General features: G+C 40.1%; 1 protein-coding gene and 1 long non-coding RNA gene across 2 annotated transcripts in view; one reads left to right on the plus strand and one right to left on the minus strand.

Annotated features, from left to right (window-relative positions):
* ZFPM2 (zinc finger protein, FOG family member 2) overlaps nt 1–18,478 on the minus strand; it is a 465,402-nt gene extending 446,924 nt beyond the window's left edge. The window contains exons 1-2 of the mRNA XM_081874028.1: nt 18,377–18,478; nt 12,784–13,126 (exon numbers count right to left, since the gene is read on the minus strand). The gene's annotated coding sequence lies outside the window, so the exon portion shown is untranslated. The remainder of the gene's footprint in view (nt 1–12,783; nt 13,127–18,376) is intronic.
* Nucleotides 18,479–18,488: 10 nt separating this feature from the next.
* The window catches only part of LOC309349098, a 38,118-nt gene continuing 37,249 nt past the window's right edge, over nt 18,489–19,357 (plus strand). Inside the window, exon 1 of the long non-coding RNA XR_014159697.1 lies at nt 18,489–19,108. This is a non-coding gene — a long non-coding RNA (uncharacterized lncRNA). The remainder of the gene's footprint in view (nt 19,109–19,357) is intronic.

Below are 19,357 nucleotides of genomic sequence, written 5' to 3' on the forward strand. Positions count from 1 at the left end.
CACCTTGAAAAAGCATCTTTTCTTTCATCCTTCCCCTGCCCATGTGTCCCTTTAAGCCTTTATTCCTATTTGCATCGATAATTATTTCTGGATCTAATAGATATTGAACTGTAAATACTGAAAGCAGAAAAAAGGGGATGAAGAAGAGGGAAATAATGTTGACCAGGATGTGTATAATGATTAATATTCAGCATACAACATTTCTCAAGGTTGGTATATATAAATACCTAATTTTGTGCCATTATCATAGAAATGTTGCCTAACCTTAGCTACCCCTTACTTACTTATGGTCTAATTATCGTGATTTTAACCAATGCTTTTCCATTCCAATAATGGCCATATCTGGATTTATCTTTACTTTCAGCGTCATTCATATCACTCATGCAGTGAAAATGGTAGCAGGAATTTAAAGTTATTTTAAAAACCATTATGGTTTTTAAAACAAAAACAAACAAACCACACAACAGCATTCAAAACAAAAATAATTTTCTTTTCCTGAAAAATTGTGATTTAATTCCATTTAAATTAATTTCACTCTGTAACGTATTTCACTTCAAGGATCTCTCAAAGGCTCCTTCCCCACCCCCCTTTTTTTACACCCAGCCTGGTGATAAAAATTAGAAAGCAAATAAATGAGATGAGCAGCAGCAAGGAAACTGGATGCCTAAAAGTGCATCAAATATAATTGGAAGAGCAGAAGAGAATGTTTAAAGTAAGTTCAAGAACAGCGATAAGGCTGGAGGTGATGTTATCTATTGGACAGAAGAAACCATTAACATACACCAGAGTGTTTTCAATCACTTAATCAGAAAACCCTTTTCCTGAGCACTGTTTCTTGTCCATGTGCCACAGACAAACATAAATATTTTGGATTTCCTGCATCCTTCAGTCTGATAATAGCCTCTTAACTATAAGCCCTTCCCACCTCAAAGACAAAGCTAAAACAAATGATAAAGCAAGAAAGATAGAGATGATTTCTATGCCAGATGAGTTTGTGAATACTCCACAAAGGATCTACTGTGACTTTTTTGCAACTTCCCTTTTACTTCAACTCAGTAGACAAAAAAATGGGGCAAGAAAATGGCTTAGGGTTCACTAATGAAGCTGCTGGGCTATATTACAGTAACACCGCAATGGTGTCAAGTTCATCTGAAGCAGAGTTTCCTTGCCCATCACATACAAGATTCTAAAATGTCAGCATTTCATTTTAACACGTATTTTTATTCTCTTTATTCTGTCTGACTGTCTGCCTCCTGACTTACACCCCATTATTCACCTGAAGCTCAAAGCAGCTTTCATAGGCTTCCTTGGAGGTATTTCATCCAGCTAACTTACCTGCCCGAATTCTAAGATGTGATAAACTTACTCCAGTGACGGCAATGGTTGCGGTGAGGGTGCCTAGTGTCAAGTGCGCAGTATGAGATACTGCCACTCAAGTGTGCACTGCAGTACATAGGCAGCTCCCAATGCCGTGCGAGGATTGTATAATATCGCAGGATGAGCACTTCTAGCAAAAAATAATAATGTTTTATTCTTTTGGAGGTTTGTTGTAAATGTATATATACATATGCATTTTTTAACACTGTATGTCACTGTGAGATTGTTTATGTAGTAAAAGACAAATAAATGTAATTATCATCAGTGATAGAAAATGGGCAGGAGTCAAATAATGAACCTGCCAGTGGAAGTCTGCACAAGGAATGCTGCTTGTAAAATGAGGCTATCCACCCTCTCCTCCTCCTCTTGTGGTTGGGAGAATCTCCCAGGACGGTATGGGGGAAGGAGAGGGCAGATTGATCCATTAGGCAAGCAGAAATCTGCTTAGCGCTACTTCGAATTCCTGCCAATATTTTTACTGCTAGTCTACTAAGCTAGGGAGAAGAGGCAGAACGGAATGTGTAGGTCTTACATTGTGCAATAGCCAGTCCCATAGGCTGCCCACATTTACCACCTATGCCATGGGCTTAAACACTTCGCTAATTAATGAATTTGATTTCTAGTCCGCAGGGCCTATAGTGGGTAGCAGCAGTTTAAAAACATCCCAAAGGCCAGTCACACTTGGCCAAATCCATTTTGGAGATAGTAGCATACTGGATCAGGGAGAAGTGGAAATTGGCTCAAGAATGTTTCCCTGCATTCCTATGCAACTCCACATTAAGGGGCTTTATATTGAGTTACAATACAAACTTCTGAGGTTCTGGGATCCAGTTCAGGCTACCAAGCTAGTAACTAAATCAAATATAGATAAGAGCCCACTATACTTTACAGCCAGCTGGGATGAATGCCACCAGATATCTTTAAGATATAACTGTGAAAGCAAGATCATCGATAGCTAATGAATATGAGGACCTCTTGCATATGGGGAATATATGTTTTCAGTCTGCAAGTTGTTGGCAACGTAACCTTCTCAGTAACCCCAAACAGTGAGGGAAATGGTTTTGAATAGGGCATGAACTTCAAGGAATGGAATGATAAAAAGACATCAGTCCCAGTACTTTCATCATCAGTTTACACATTTGGCAGAATCCAGTGCTCAAACATTTCCTAATTCCAGTTTGAATGCTCCCTAATGATGGGTCCAGGAGTTGTTCTGCAAAGTTTAAGACTTCTCCCTGGCATGCTGGTATACAACAAGTTTTATCCATGTTAGGATGTTTCAATATGCACCTAAAAGATGGTTGTTGTTGGCGTCCACCTGTCTCAAGAAACAATAGAGTGCACTTCCACCAAAGTCAAACCACTGCAAGCCAGAGCAATATGTCTGGCACCAGCTTGGCTGCAGGATTTGCCAGGAGGTGTACAAGGCACTTATCCAACCGTCTTAGGAACTCCACTCTGGATTTGTGCTTACTCCTTAGCCTTTTCTTCTCCCGAAGTAGACCCACTGAAATTAATTGACAAAATGATCATGAATGACTTAAGTCCCTCTGTTTGATTGGGCCTGCTCTGTCTATAGACTTTGGGGAAACTATGGGATAAATCTGCCTCGTATCCAACATGCTTAAGTCTAATAAATGCATGGAGAGGTTAAGACCATAGGCAGGCATGGCCAAACTTGGCCCTCTAGCTGTTTTTCGGACTACAATTCCCATCATCCCTGACCACTAGTCCTGTTAGCTAGGAATGATGGGAGTTGTAGTCCCAAAACAGCTGGAGGGCCAAGTTTGGCCATGCCTGCCATAGAGTAAGCTGTTCTGCCAAGCTTAGCTAGGTCAATTCCCCTAACCTTGGGAGGAAAGGTTATCAAACTCTTATTCTCTCACTTCAACCATGTGAACCCTACAATAAGGAGGTCTAAGCTGGATGCTCCAAGCTTAGACCGTGTGGCTTATGCAAGCCATCTTTTTATTTCTTTACAAATAATTTAGAAACATTTACCATTTTGGAACCTAAGTTACACTGACCCTTTATTTATTTATTTATTTATTTATTTTTGCTGCTGCTGCATAGAAAAGCACGTGAATCTGAACTTTGAAGAGTTTGTAAGTAAACCATTTTAGCAAATGTGTGGTTTCTCTGTATGTCAAGGTTAGCTGGGAACTTGGAAGCGACTTACAGTAGAAGGGGTGTTTTAAAGTCTATATTTCCACACTTTATTTTGCTGTATGCTTTTAAATCTCTGCCAGGGCTCTCTCACTATAGAGCATTTGCCTCAAACCTGAATTTAGGCATCCAGTGAATTCTCCTTTTTATATTATGCCATAGCTATTATTTCCTTTCACCGAATTAAACCAAGAAAAACCTGAAAAGTAAACCCTTATAATATTGTGCTAAAGTATTCCTAGAAGACCCTGGACTCTGGACCAATCATCACTACTTGCTTGTATCTGTTTTATATTTCCGCAGATTGTTGGATCTTTGATCTAGTTTAATATTTGTCATGGTTCCCCCCCCCCCCCGGGTTTACTAATGGGTTTTGTAGATGAAAGACAAAGATCTATAACTCTATTAAAGAAAAATGAGAGGAGTGGGGGGGGGGAGAGAACAACTAACTTCCTCTGCTCCTCTTACTTTTCCTCCTCCCATTCAGTTATTCCAACCACAGCTTACCTGCAGCATAATCACTTCAATCTGTGTCATACAGAAATACTAGATACCATATTTTTCTGTGTATAAGACACACCTGTGTATAAGCCGCCCCCTATTTTGGGGGACTCAAAATTAAGAAAACGCACTATGCACTATCCATGTACAGTGGCACCTCAGGTTACATACGCTTCAGGTTACAGACTTCACTAACCCAGAAATAGTAGCTCGGATTAAGAACTTTGCTTCAGGATGAGAACAGAAATCGTGCTCCGGCGGCGCGGCAGCAGCAGGAGGCCCCATTAGCTAAAGTGGTGCTTCAGGTTAAGAACAGTTTCAGGTTAAGAACGGACCTCCGGAACGAATTAAGTACTTAACCCAAGGTACCACTGTATAAGATGACCCCTTATTTTAAAAATTTAGGAAAAAATAAAAGTCTTATACATGGAAAAATATGGTATCTACAGGCACAAAGCATACTTACCTGCAGATACATGAACTGTCGCCTAAAGGCCCCCTTAAATGAGGGGGACTATTCCTGGAAGGACAAAAAGCAAGGGGAGAACTGCTTAACCTTTCTACATCCCTTTGGTGAACCATAAATTTAAATATTCACATAAGGGGGAGTATTTGGGGAAGAGGCATAGCAGGCAGAGAAGGGGTTAGATACCCGCTCCATCCACCCCCACTGGAAGTGGCTTTTCTTCATTTAAAGGAGTCATAGGGCTACTACTCACACATGGGTGTATGTGTAATGTGTAGTTTGGGCTTTAGACAAAAGTAGTTATTGCTGTCTATACCTAGATTGTTGTGCGTGGTTTTTATAATGATTTTTTGTTGTTTGTTTGTTTATTTGATTGTTTAAGTAGCTAAAATAGCCTAATGAAATAAAATATCCTGTTAGATATACCACTGTCGGTGTCAAAGGCTACTCAAAATATTGTGTGAGAACACAGGTCAGAGACAGAGTGCATGCTTTGCATGTTCTAGGTTCAGCCCTTGGTCAGATGATATCAAGCCTGTGATGATACAAAAGACCCCTGCAAAATGCCCTGAGGAGTCACTGACAAGCAAGCAGACAATACTGGGATAGGTAGATTAAGTTATCTTAATCCATGTGCCAAGAAAACCGTAGTGGGCTTGCAGAGGAAACTTAGTCTTGAATATTTATGGCAGAACTGGGAAACCTGTGCCTTGCCCGATATTGTTGTACAACTTCCCCCACAAACCCTGACCACTGGCCTTGCTGGCTGGGACTCATATGAGTTCAGAGTCCAAAGATATACATTCCTCATCACTCCTCTGGGGAAAGGGAGAAGCATGGTTGCAGGATGGACCCCAGGGACACTTCTTTCATGTGCCCTTGCTGTTTGAAATTATTGGGTGTACAATCATGACAAGGCCAGATTTGACCAGTTTGCAAGATTGCCTTACATACAGCAGAAGTGGCTGGAAGGTTCTTCTTCCTGCCTGCTCTTACAGGCTTTATTTTTTGCTGGCACAGGAATAGGGCGACCAGATGCAACGGAGAACAGAGCTCTTGTACCTGTGCGAAAGGGAATTTCAGCAGGTGCGGATTGCCTCAACCCTTCATGACAAGCTGCACCTGCCAACTTTCCCTCTTCTCTACAAGCATTCAATCCAGGATCCCTGTCCCCCTTTCATCTGGGCACCCTACAGACAAAAGCACTGTATCTCCCCCCATCCAAGCTCTTGGTACTTTCTTTTCCCTTATCCCTATGCTAGCGAATGTCTATTATCAGAAACAACAGAAGTTGTGACAATGGGAGTAGTCCATATGTACACAGTTGATACAGTGTTTCCCTGGGTACAAATGGGCTTTGTCAGTCATTTGAATAATGACAATTTGTGCTCAAATAAATAAACCAAAGCAGCATATGGAAAATAAAGTGAAGCTAACTTCAAGCCATCTTCATAAAGAACAAACAAACACAACTGACACCTTTTCTCAAGTTTAATATCTGCCATTTCTGTTTGTGTTGTTCTGTTGTTAATTTACTTGCTGAAATTATTTGATATGTAAAAAAATAAGAAGATAAATATTAGCACCCTTGTAATAAGCAAGCCTATTCAGATGACATTTCCTCCAGTTCCGATTTTGTAGCACATTTTACACAGGATCTAATGTAAAATAAATCATAGCACCACTGTTAATCGTGAGCGATTCTACAACTAGTGGTGCTCAGGTTTCCTTTCTTCCTGAGAAGTAGGCATCATCACTTTCAATGCCTTGTACCCACCCAGCCAATAATTACTTAAGTCCCCTGGCTCACGTCTCTTTGTGAAACATCTATTTCTTCTAAGAACATAAACTGCTAGCTGATTTTATACCTAACTAGGGAAAGCACAGGGTCTTCAAGGGTGGATCTTAATGGACTGGGGGCAAAAGGCTTCAGTACTGATTTCTGAATACCCAAGCTCCCTACTAAGAAAAATGGCACTAACAGGTATACAAAAATATCACATATTCCTGATGCATCATGACTTAAAGTTCTTTTTCTTGAACCAAGTAGAAAAAGTTCTTCTATCACCAAAAAAAGAAAAAGAAAAGATTGGCTGCCAAATTTCACAGTAAGGATTCTTGAACAAGCCTCAGCCGAGATCTCATCTTTAATTCAAAACTCACTGATATTTATGTCTGGCAAGACACTATGATATATCAATGTTTGTAGGGTACAATATCTGGACTATAAAACCTCAGCAGAAACATTTACATTTTTAGGAAGGAATAAACAGATGTATGCTAAGGCTGTTTGAATGTGGCAACATTACCAACATTAAGAAAATTCAGGTTTGGGGTTATTTGGGTTTTCTGAAAAGGAAAGGGGGAAAGGCAGTTGAATCACATTGGAATCTCAAGACAATTCCAAGATGAACTGACTTGGAGAGTAAATGACCTCTTCATCTCAGTGATAAAGTTCCAGCCAAAATATTCTCTCAGCCTGAGACGTGATTCATTAGAAATATGTACATGGTGTGGAGCTCGACTCTCTATCTGGCAGAGTCCGGCCTGCAGACTGATAAGGAAGCAAATGCAAATGTCCTGATAAGAACTGAATGCAAATATTTATGATATGATATTCCCTGGGAATTATGTGGAGATAAAACAAAGTGTATTATTTTCCCGCTTCTCTTTCAGGTTTGCCAAAATGCCCTTTTTTGCTTTCGGAATTTGCATTTCTTCAAAATTGATTCGGCTTGCGTATTATGTTAAGCTATTTGTTTGCTAAGGATGGTAATTAGTTACTGTAATTACAGCAATGACAGTTGCTAAATTGTTTTTAAAGCATTACAGTGAGCCTGTGCCAGAAGATTGCAGTATTTTTTTGGATTTAAGCAGAGGCTGGAAAAACTCCCACTCTAAGGCCAGCGTGGGATTTTCGACTACAAAGCTGCTTTTCCTGATTGAAATAATTTTTTTTAAAAAAAGAAATCATCAATTTGCATTGATTGTAAGTAACTAACTTTAAATTTTGGTTTATTCACAGATCACAGAAATATTAGTGATAGTGGGTCCTGTGGGAAAGGAGATACAAGGGGGACTCCCATCGTAAATAAAAGTGAAAGCTGATAGCAGAGGGGGAAAGGGTCTAACTATTACTTGGAGCTTGTTAATTAAACCCTTCAGTCTGGTTTTTTTAGATAATTTCTTTTTTTAAAAAAAACCACACAATTGTAAAATGTCTGATTCAAAGTCATTCCTGAACTTTTTTTGGAGGGTCTATGGCTAATATGAGATAACAGAAGGGACAGAGTGGGTAAAGAAGAGAGGAAGGAGAATCTCTTCTAAAGAATGCATTAAAGTTTCACACAAGGAAACGTTACCAGCAGCCCTTTGCGGTGTGACATCATGCATACAACCAATCTTTTGCAAATCATACCTAACGAATGAACATGGAATGTGTCATGGGATAAACATGTACCATTGCCCCCCAGAAACCTTCTCCAAGGATCACTGTTTATTCCTCCTCTTCCCCGTGCTTCCTCTAACTCTGGTGATTTTTTTGACAGCAGGGAGAGCAGGTGGCTTAGCAGTGGAAGCACCCCAGGCAGAGGCCTTCCTGTTCCAAGACATGTGGTCCCAGGAGATTAGTTTGTGTAAGAGTGTGGATGTGATTAGGGGTGTGCGCGTGCATTTGTGTGTGTGTGCATGCATGTTAACCCTAAGGCTTTCATTCATCTCTTCCTGTCTCTCTTCTCTGCCGCCTCCCTATAATCTCATTTCTCACAGTATCTAGGAAAAGACATAATAAACACGGCCAAAACAAAACAAGCAACCTGCTTTGCCCCATCACGCTCTCTAACAAAGACTGCCTACCTGAGCAGATACACATATATCCATCTCCCACTCTGCCTCTATGTCTCACCACTTCTTTGCATCCTGTGATTCTTCACAATCCCTTTCCCCACACCCTTCCTCTACCACCCACATCTATTTGCATTTGCATTCCTTTTGCAACACCTTTGCAACCTGTACATTTTGCTGTGCCTGCAAGCAGCCTGCTCGCCTCCATGTGAGCAATCTGAAAAGTGTTTCTTTAAAGGGACCTTTGCTTTTCCCCACTTGCCAGCTGAAAAGGTTCCCAGAGCAGCTTACATCAGATCGATAAAAACAATAATAAAAAAGACAGCCCATGCCTTCAGGCCTTACAGTCTAAAATACACATGACACAAATGAAATACAGGGCATGCAGACGAAGACTGGCAAACTCAGGCAACAGGTCCCAAAGCTGCTAAGTTTTTCTAATGACCAGCTTGCATAGAAACAGTCTGGGGAAGAGGAGAAACCCAGCGGAGGTGGTCTTTCAGTTGGGTTGATGGAGTGGGCCCTACTGTCACTTCTCTCCCTTTGTTGCAAGTCAAATGGAATGGGAGTTGGTTTGAAACTTTCAGCACAATCTGTAATAAATTACAGATTGTGGTGTTGTTGTTTCTGTTTCATTTTTAAAAGTGGGCAAATATTCATTGCGAACTTCTTGGTAGTGGCGCCCACCCTGTGGAACGCCCTCCCATCAGATGTCAAGGAAATAAGCAACTATCTGACTTTTAGAAGACATCTGAAGGCAGCCCTGTTTAGGGAAGTTTTTAATGTTTGATGTTTTATCGTGTTTTTAATATTCTGTTGGGAGCCACCCTGAGTGGCTGGGGAAACCCAGGCAGATGGGCGGATTTAAATAATAGTATAGTATAGTATAGTATAGTATAGTATAGTATAGTATAGTATAGTATAGTATTATTGCATAGTGGGTAAGAGTGCGAGCCATTGTGCAGATTTCAACCCATTCTTTAACTCACCCAGTGGTATTATGCTAGTGACTATTCTTTTTAGCCTCAGCCCCCTTTCTGAAAAATGGGGAGAATAATCCTAGCCAAAGTTATATGGCTGCTGTGATCCTTTTGTTCTAAGGATTACTGAGATGATGTATTTGAAATCCTTTGTGAGCATTTCCAACATGTGTTTTATAAATCATCAGGCTGCAATCTTAGGAATACTTACCAGAGAGTAAGTCCCATTGAATACAATGGGATGTACTTCTGAGTAAACACACCTAAATTCACACTGTGGGATGTGCAAAGATAGCACAATCACAGTCATATTCCATGGCTTTGGAAGCTTTTGCATAAGACCTGATGAAAACTGGCAGAAACTTACCCAATAAACCTTTCTTTTTATATTGCAGAACAAACAGACTGACCCTATGCTGGACTAACAGTAAAGCTGTGTCCATAGGAATTGACAGGGTCATTCATTCAGTGCCACCACCCTGACTTATGCATTCATTCCAGAGCAGTGCTACAACAGTGTGATGGAGAAACATCCTGAGCCACCATGCAAACATCAGTAGGAATGAAACTGGTCCTTTGAGTAAACAATGCTGAGATGCTAAACCAAATAAGCACCAGCCCCCCACATATCACACTTGTGGCCTCTTACACTTTGCACAAAAGGAGGTCAAAACAGAGCACAGATTAATATACAATTATATAATATTAAATTAGGGGAGAGGCCATAGCTAAGTTGTAGAGCAGATGATTCACCTGTAGAAGGTTCCCTTTTTCTTTTCTTTTTTACTGTGTTTATTTATAAAATTATTTCTGACTCAATTTTTGGTCCCCAAAGGAACTTAAAACTAGCTAACTTTAAAAACTCAATGTAAAGCTTTAAAGCAGGTGCAGGGAACCTGTGGGTCTCCAGATGATGCTGAAATACAACTCCACCTCCCTTGCCATTGGCCATGATTGCAGGGGCTGGTGGGAGTCATATTTCAGTTAACATCTGGAAGGCCAAAAGTTTTCCCCACCTGCTTTAAGGGCTTAATCTTCGACATTTCCAGTTAAAAATATCAGGTGGCAGGTATTCGGAAAGCTCTCTGCCTGAGATCCTGGAGAGCTGCTGCTATCCAAAGCTGACAGTACTACACTAGATGGACAAATAAGTGTGCCTTGGTAGAAGGCAGCTTTCTATACTTCATAAATCTTACCCTATTATGAAGAGGATGCATACCCTTCAATATGTTGAGTCGCGAAACTGGGACATGTGTCTTCCCATCCGTGCTCCCTCATGAGTCACGTGACCTGTGCAAAATCACAGATCCTAAAAGGGGAGGAGGGCAAGACTGCAGCCCTGAAAAAGTGGTTGGGGGGGGCGAGATCTCGGCACAATATCATGGTGCCCCCAAGGGCCAGCATGCTCTCATGGGGAAAAACAGGATGGCCTGGTTTTTCTGGGACACTTGCGGGTTATGCAGGATGGACCAGTTTGCATTTTTTTATATACAAAAATGAAACAAAGTGCAGTTTGCACCATTTTATGGTTGTGCTGTTCAAACCACAGGTACAGATTACTTTCCTTAATGCTGATACTACCTTCAGTTTATATACTAATTTCCTGCCCTGTGACAGCATCTCTCTCTATCCAACCTGATAGGTTCAGTTCTTATTAGTGTTTAATAGAGTTACAGTAATATCTCCAGCTAAATGAGGAATCGTGTGCAAATAACTGCTCTGAGCACAATTCCACAATACAATCCACCAGCCAGGGCCTCAGATATCTATAGACTCAACTGGATATACTGAACATCACCTTCCTTGTTGTATGCAATCCCTGCTAAAGTGTTAACTGGCACTGCTGAGAGTAGTTAACTGTGGCTACACGCAAACAGGTTTGGACTGTGACTATGCTGTGTAAAATTACCCAATTCTGAAATGAGGAGTGTTTTATGTTGTGACAGTCAGGGATTCCCTTTAATATATTAACAAGTTTTTGCAGAAGACATAATCCTGTAACCGTACATCTACAGCTGTTAAATACAAGTAAACCTTTAACTTCCGCCTAAGTTGATATTAATTTCCATGTTGGGTTGGGAAGAGATGCTGGTCTAGGAAGCTATATGCAACTTGATCTCAACATATAAGGGAAAACAGGTACCCTTAGATGACTGTGATGTAATGATGGCAGCAGATTATAACATCAAATGAATTTGGAAGTATTTATGGTGATTTAAGCAAACAAATGCTCTCCGCTATGAAAGTTAAAGATGATTCCCATGTGGCCCATCAAGAGTAGGATGAATGACTCTTAATCACATTTTGAGATATTCTCCAACTGCATCAAAGAAAATTCATTCTGCCAAGGTGTGCCTGAGCCTCTTTCCCTAAAACTTATGATGGTAGCTGATAGATGGTAAATATAAATTAGCTGCTTTGGATCAAAGACCAGCTGTAATGATGGGGAAAGAAGAATGGCTACATTCATCATATCATATATAGCAGATGGAGTCAGAAAATGACAGTATTTTGCTAAGCCAATGTAGGCATGGGAAGAAACAAGCAAACAGATATTATGTAGTTCAGCCCAGACTACTACATAAGCCTAACAGACAATTTGCTGACTCTTAAAAGCTAATTATTTTGTTGTTGTAAAAGGGCTTTGTAAAATGTATTTTCAAAATCTAAAATGTTTAAGCAACGATAATTTTATTTATTATATGATTATATATAGTCAAATATTTTTAAGCCACCTTTCATGAATACAGCCTTCTCAAGGTGGCTTAAATGCATAATGAATATACAGTTTTATCAGTAACAGTGCTTGGAAAGTTCATTTTTAAAAGGAATTAGTTCCAGTTCCAGGTCTCCACTTCCAATAAAGAATTTGTTCCAACTCTAGTTCACCCCTTCCAAATGAGTCCTGCATTGGAGAGGGCTGGACTAGATGCCTCTTCAAGTCCCTTCCAACTCTACAATTCTATGACTGTATGAGAAAGGAACCAATTCTGTTTCAGTTTAATTCACAGTTCGTTCAAGTGGTCCTCAGAGTTGTTTTTCAGCCTTCAGAATTTTACATGCTGCTCTGCTTAAAGTATAAAATAGACTAAAAAAGCACCGAAACCTATACACAGTGTAATGTGAACAATCGTTTGTTTATACCCCCCCCAACAATTGTGATCTTTAAATGTAAACAGCCACATCACTTTTCAGATAGGTTAAAAATGGCAACTGCAATGGCAACAATTAAACAGAGAGTAAGTGTGACGAAACCCAGAGAGAGAGAGAGAGAGAATTGAATTTAACATCTCCCGAAGTTCTACACAAAAGACACTTAATTCGCCTTCAGTTCACCTAGAAATAATAGGATCTACTTTCAGGTATAATTCAATATTTTTGAATTAATTTGATGAATTTGTTTCTTTGCAGCATTATTATTATTATTATTATTATTATTTCCATACTGACCTTCATCTGAAGAAATAGTTATAACAATTGTAGCAGTGGCTCTGTCTATGCTTTGTAGTTGGTGCTGCAGCAAGATGCAGATTGGCTGCAGGTGCCGAAATAACACAACTACTGCTCCTCTCAGCTGCTGGGGCTGACTTGCCAAATGGTAAGAGGCTCAGCAGGTGCAAGTTAGCAGGACAAAGGGGGTAGTTGTAGATGGTGGTGAGAGGATTGAAGGCTCTCCTCTTACCCCACCCCTCTCTTGTTCGCCTCCTTGCCACAAGCAGCAGTCCTTTGGTTCCTGATCACGTGCAACACTGGCCCTGTCTTGTTTACTCCGAGCAGCGATCAGTAATAAATGCTGAAAAATAAAACATAAAACTGTAAATACAATCAGTGTAAATAAACCAAATACAATAAAATACAACAAAAAAAGCAGCAGCATGCACAAGATAACCTTTGGTTTAAAGATAGTGACATTATTACATTACTGCTATGTTGGTCTGGGGCAGAACCAGGATGATGGGAGCTGAAGGTTCCCCATTCCTGACGTATAGTGTCCCACACCCACAATATGTGATGGAATGTCATTGCACTGTGCATCTCCCATAAGAACACAAGAGCCTGCTGGATCAGGCCAAGGGCCCACCCAACCCAACAAGGTCCCCTCCCACATTTGTCTCCATTCCCATCCCATGCAAACCATCACTGGTCATGAAATAAAAGTTGCTATTTTAATCCTGACATGATATTTTCTACATTTTGTCCACAATGGAGCTTTTCACATGATTTTTAAATACAGCATCCAGCTTGAAGAGGAGCCTTACACAGCTTGCAGAGAATTGTGTAAATTGTTTGGTTGGTACATTGACCCTGAAGTCAATTTCTATTGGAGGTTCGCGTTTGATAAGGATATAGCTAAAGCTCTAAAACTATTCTTGCCTCTTGGTGGAAGTCTTACGTTTCCTAGCTGGATGAACAGGTCTACACCAGTTGACTATGTCACATTGTTTTTAAAATTTGCCTGGCCTTATTTCATCAGTGTTGTTTTTATTTAATTTTATCCATCATCTTGAGGCAGATGTGTGGAAGCTGATTCACTAACAAATAAATAACATGAGGGGAAAATCAAGAAAATTATGCATATCATAATTCAAAAGTCAAGGCATCACATAGAAGACCATTTGTATGGATAGACCTTTTTTTTTTAAGGTCACATGCTTGGAATTTTGAAAGCAAAAACAAAAACATGCACACGGCTCTCTCCTGCTTTTTGTAAACGTCCTTCTGAATATGATGGTATTATCTGCCCATCTACTGAAAGCATTAGTCTGGAGTCGCGTGATGCATCTAGCAGCTTTTCCTCAGCATCAGTTGCCAGTCATTTTCATCTTGTTTTTGCTCATCTACTTCCTTAGCATATTTCCTGAGCAGACTGCAGAAAGACCTTGTCTGTTTTGAAAAACTGGAAGACTGAGTGGGGTACTTTACCTTCTTTCAGTACCCTTTTCTCAGCCTCCTTACATTTCTGGCTGTATTTATGGCTAAACATGGCAGTATGGTGTCTGCGTATGCACATCACAACTGTGTATTTAACATTTACTTGCATGTATTTGGAGCCTGTAGGTCCTACCAGCACCACTGACATCCGCTGTCCCTGGAATCAATATCCCTGATCATTATGATGTATTTTCCCTCCAACCAGCTGTCCCTCTGGATATCGTATCTCTTGTGAAAGCAAGGCACAAATCATCTGTTTTGCTAGTTAAGTTAAGGTTACCAGACATCCCTGTTTTCCGGGGACAGTCCCCGGATTTACAAATCAGTCCCCTGACAAAATCCATCCATTCCGACTGAAGTTAAAAAGTGTCCCCAGATTCATTGAAAAAAATATGGTAACCTTAAGTTATGTCCTACTTTAAGCAAACAAGCACAGACTCTCTATTCCAAAAAGGAACTCACTGTTCGCTTGCTCTGCTCTCAAACTGTTCTAATTGGCTCCAACAAATCTCACATGACCAGGGCAACAGGTGCATTCAAAACGGGGAAATAAATTTTCATAAAAATCCTGAGGTATGATCTACAATTCAAGTCTCAACGCATCCCTGGCATGCTCTGGTCCATGGGGTCACGAAGAGTCGGATACAACTAAACAACTAAACAACAACAACAAGCCTGTACAGGATGTTGCAAAGTGATCTGGCAATCGCATGAAAGCAAAATGTCAACTGACAGCACTCTCCCTTGTTTGCCATCTTTCTGTCTTTGAACACTCCACTAGTGTTTAGGCCTTTTGCTACCTACAAGCACAGCGAATCTTAAGCCCACTCAATAAATGCTTTCTCACTCTTATGCAAAATAAATTAACCTCATCAGGCTGTAGAGTCATTCAAAGTTTTATTAGTGAGTCACTGATGAGGACAGAATAGTATGAAAATGCTTTGGCAGACCTACAATTATTAGCAGGGTTCTTTTGCACTGCTAAAAATCTCTCTCCCTCCGTCCCTCCCTCCCTCCCTCTCCCTCTCCTCACCTCTCTCTCACACGCATATAAAGGATAATTTTTATACTACCTATAAATGAGGTCTGCGTGGTATTTTATGTGAGCAGTTGCCTGCAACTGAAGCTGAATCTTTTTCTTGTAGTTCTTGGCATTCATCTTTCTGGAGAGACAATGGATTGCACCTGTGAGTGTTAAGTCAAACCGCTGGAGAATCACAGGGCACAAGCCTGAATCATGGCCAATTATAATACAGTAACTATGTCTCAGTGGTAGAGTACACGCTTTAGATGCAAAAGGTTCCAGGTTCAATCTCTGACATCTCCAATGGAAAGGATCAGTTGGCAGATGAGATTAAAGACCATGGAGTACTGTTGCCAGACAATACTGGCCTAAATAGATAAATAATCTATCCTCATTTAAGGCAAGTTTCTTTATTCATATTGGTTCCTGCCAACTTAGCTCTAGGGTCGTCATGGGTTGTTGTGTGGAACTGCAGGGGAATCATGGACATTTATTATTATTCTGGCCTAACATCTGCTTTTTACAGGTTAAGTTAGAAATGCATACTTTGCTAGACAATATGCAAACTGAACCACAGGTATCCTTTAAAATTCACAGTTCTCCAAACTTTGCAGTGCAGTTCTGCAGTCAAGTAATGTTTACAAACATGCATATACAGTACAGTATTGTGGTAAAATGTGCATTAAAATGCATATATTAGTGAAAATAACATTTAAAAAGCAGTATATTAGGGGAATTTGCTTTGCAAAAACGTGTCAAAATGGTATGCATTTATTAAGGGAAATTCACACTATATTTATGAGAACTGTTCATGAGAACTTTTTTCGCAAACTGCTGCGGTGGAAAACTTAATTTAAGATTGGAAAAATGAGAGACCAAAATTGACAAATTCATCGATCCCTAGACCCAGGTACTAAAAGCCAATACAAATATGATACAGCATTCATACGCCCTAAAATATGACCAACTACTTTCTTGGTTAAGTTTAGCTATGGTAGTTTTTGGAGTATTATTTGTGCATTACAAACATTTGTATATTACATGGAGCTCCCTAGGATCAGTGGTTAAGGAAACAATGACCAGCATAACATCAAACATCTGTATCGCTTCAAAAATGATGCATTCAGTGAAACCTGTACTACAACTATTGGTTAATGCCAGGTATTCTAGCATTGTTAAGGTGGTGTAATGGAAATGACAGTTGCACATATTTTTTCCACTTTATATATTTGCAAAATTGAAATTAGTTGCTTAACTTACACATATGCATTGCCTCCACAGCTACCTTGTGTCTGATTAACAATGTCACTCCATAGGTTAACAGTAATCTAAAGTCATTCAAATGTTTACTGGGTGGTTTAGCAATGGTATTTACTAATAGCTCCTCTTTTAAATAGGGTTATCAGGTCTTACTTTGCTTTCATGCTTTGTGTCTTTTATCTAAGAAGCCCTTTTTAGGCCCACCACATATGGGGGGGGGACACATATTGAGAGGCCCCTTCCATGCCCATTTCTGATTACTAATCAACTCACATAATTTGTCATGGAACAACAACTTATCACACATACTCAACATATGACATGTTTAAAATAAGTGGCATTGCAGCGTAGGTTAGCACCAACTTCTCTACTTCCATCTCGTGTTCAACGAGAGGCTGCAGCAAGCCATTTTTAACAACGTGTTACTGATTCCTGAGAGTACATTACTGATAGTAAGACCAGACTGTGCAACGATCGTTCCTTTGCAATATTTAGATCCCTGCAGTCAGAAACTGGGCTCTGCTATCCTTATTTAGCACTTGGAACACTGAAAGTTAAGAAACATCATACTGAGATTTAAGCAATGTTTAAAAGAACAAAAAAAGGTCTGAGTCATGAAACACATTTGTGCCCTCCTATTAAATAAGGCCTAGTTGCCGCTGTAGTAAGCTTGTGTTCACACCGTATGTGTTAAGACACATTTGAAACACGTGTTTCTCCACAGAATCCACTGAAGTTTAACCCTCATGTAGCTACAATTCCCCACACCTTTACAAACTACAGTTCCCAGATTTTGCGGGGGGGGGGGGCATACATAAATATATGGTGTATACACAGCATCTGGGAGCTGTGGGTTCTCATAATACCCTTTTAAACAAAGAAGTTAGTTCAACATTTAAAAATAATAATAACCAGCATACCAGGGACAAGGTGGCGCTAGACGCTTTCTGATCTCTTGTAACACCTTTTTTCTATATAAAACCTTATCATTAGACTAATAATATTTCTTAGACCCTCAATCCTTCAGCTCAGTCGGAGCCAATCACTCTTTCTCAGCCTTGTCTTCCTTATAGGACTGATGTTGTGGGAACAGGACGGGGAATCCATGTCAGTAATGCTATCTTGAGTTGTTTGGAGGAATGAGTACAGTGGTACCTCAGGTTACATACGCTTCAGGTTACAGACTCCACTAACCCAGAAATAGTACCTCGGGTTAAGAACTTTGCTTCAGGATGAGAACAGAAATCATGCTCCGGCAGCGCGGCGGCAGCAGGAGGCCCCATTAGCTAAAGTGGTGCTTCAGGTTAAGAACAGTTTCAGGTTAAGAACAGACCTCCAGAATGAATTAAGTACTTAACCTGAGGTACCACTGTATAGGAATCACTTCTCTCTCTCTGTCTCTCTCTCTCTCTCTCTCTCTCTCTCTCTCTCTCTCCCCCCCCCCACCCCCATCTTTGTTAAGGGCCCTCTTCAGGTCTCTCTTAAAGGAGCCATGTGCCAGATACATGGTACCTCGGGTTACAGATGCTTCAGGGTACAGACGCTTCAGGTTACAGACTCCGCTAACCCAGAAATAGTACCTCAGGTTAAGAACTTTACCTCAGAATGCGAACAGAAATCATGCGGCGGCAGCGGGAGGCCCCATTAGCTAAAGTGGTACCTCAGGTTAAGAACAGTTTCAGGTTAAGAACGGACCTCCAGAACAAATTAACTTCTTAACCTGAGGTACCACTGTATACTTAGCAACATATACATTACACCTCAACAAGTGCTTTTTTTTTTCTTTTAAAAAGAGGTGCCAGGATTCATAATGGCAATAACACCCACCTGAGAGGTGCTGGAACTGCACTTCACGCTATTAATTTTTGTACCTGTTTTGTACATCTGTTAAAACATAATGATTTAACAAAGCCTATATTGTAACTATGGTGAAGGGAAAACTTTTTCTTTACCACTGAATGAGAGCAAACATCACTTGAATTTTCTCCAGATACACATTTGCTCTGATTTAGCACTTTAAAAAGCGGGTTTTCAAGGGGAAAGCAGTAGGCAAAATTGCTCTGACCCATGCGTAGAAAGCACAGGACAAGCAGAAGTGTGAATGACGCACCAGAAAAGAAAAATAGAAAGAATCAGACTATGCCTAAACTACTTAAATGTATGTAAATAGACTAAAGATGGTAGTTTTTTTAAAGAAATGGGGGAAAGATAAGATATAGATAAGGAAATAAGAGCATTCCATTGAAGGCAACACTTTCCCTCAAAATGCATTTTATGCACTCTGGAATAACTCTTGGGCAGTGCACTGGCACTAAAGAAATATATTTGTGTTTTAATTTCAGGACAGACATATTCAACAGTAGTGTAGTTTCAGCTGTTGCTCTCTGGAAGTCACATTCGCGTTATGGTGCAACAGCAATGGGTTTTATAGGAAGCCATTTTGGTCGTGTTGGAAATCAGTTTGCAAACCTGCTTAGTCTGGACCTGGGAAATGCGGGTTTCCTTTACAGCAGGTCAGATAAGGTCTCTTCCAGGACTGCTGTGATGTGGACAGAGAAGGTAAGAATAATAAATCACATTATTTATGATTAAATAAACATTCCTAGTCTTTCTTAGAATTTCAATACGCTTTGGGTTTTAGGCCTGGCCTGAAAAGGAACACAGGATTGGTAAAGTGAGAAGTACAAATGGAAAAGAATATTAAGCTGATATTAGAATTATCTTCAAAGTTGCCTGAGTTTTTTATTGGCCTTGAGTATATATTTCAAGAATATTGAAGGGGAGAGCACATTAATACACCAAACTTTA

This window comes from Podarcis erhardii, assembly GCF_964252035.2.
Source record: "Podarcis erhardii genome assembly, chromosome: 8".
NCBI classification, from domain to species: Eukaryota; Metazoa; Chordata; class Lepidosauria; order Squamata; family Lacertidae; genus Podarcis; species Podarcis erhardii.